Source organism: Chrysochloris asiatica, unplaced genomic scaffold (genome assembly GCF_000296735.1).
Source record: "Chrysochloris asiatica unplaced genomic scaffold, ChrAsi1.0 scaffold00127, whole genome shotgun sequence".
NCBI classification, from domain to species: Eukaryota; Metazoa; Chordata; class Mammalia; order Afrosoricida; family Chrysochloridae; genus Chrysochloris; species Chrysochloris asiatica.
In genome coordinates, this window is record NW_006408645.1 from 4,113,704 (window position 1) to 4,114,797 (window position 1,094).

The window sequence follows — 1,094 nt, forward strand, 5'->3', positions numbered from 1 at the left end:
TCCCATTAAAACAAGAAAAAGGAAAACCGTAAAGATTCAGTAAACAGTAAAACAACAGCAATAAAGAAAATTACAGGAAATTACACAAAGTGAACTCAGCACAAAAAATTATATGCACCACAAAAAACACACACAGAAAAATGACAGTGAATTACCCTGCGTGTCATTAGATAATTACACTGAGTGTCTATGGATTACATGTACTGGCCAAGAGACAGAGAGTCATAAAATGGATTAGAAAACAGGATGCTTCAATATGCTGTCTGCAAGAGACACACCTTATACACAAAGACAAAAATACACTAAAATCAAAGGATGAAAAAATATATTGCCCCTCAGAGCAAACCCCCTTCTAAGACTGAGACTCAAGGGGAATACATAAGCAGGCATGTGGTCTGGCAGGTGACCACATTGGTCACCGATAAGGGGAAGAGGGGGGAAAAACAGCAATGAAGTGGCCAGCTAAGTCCGACCACATCCAATAGACCCCTATGAACCCGGGTGGAGACCTGGATGGCCAGCAGTATGGCAAGACCAGGGGATTCCTGGGCCCAGAGGCAGTGACATGGCCACAGAGGACTACAGCAGAGAGTGAAGCACTTGATATGAAGTAAGGAGAGCTGCACAAGAACACCCACACTTGCAGATAGTACCCACTTGACCTGGCGTTGATGGCTGGATAATCAGAAGTCAATCAGAAGAAAGAAGAGGTGGTGGGGAGAAACGGGTAATCTGCTACAATCTGATAAACTTTACCAATATGTATGGATGTAGTAGCTCAAAAAAGGGAGCAAATAATACAGTCTGGTGAACTTGACCTATACCTATGGAGTAGCAACTCAAAAGAGGGAACAAATCCCCACAGCAACAAACATTCACACACACACCCACACACAGAGTGCACGGAGAAGGGCAGCTTGGACATTGGGTATTCAAATTGGGAGAGGGGGAATACAAAGGCAAGAAGTGACTGGCTTACAAGCTTTTAAGAGGGAACCTGTTGCTAGGGAGCATGGCGGAAGGCAGAATCTCCAGTAGGTACTATTCAATCTGTCTGGGCGGAGCTGATGAAAGGAGAAACAGAAGGGTAACTC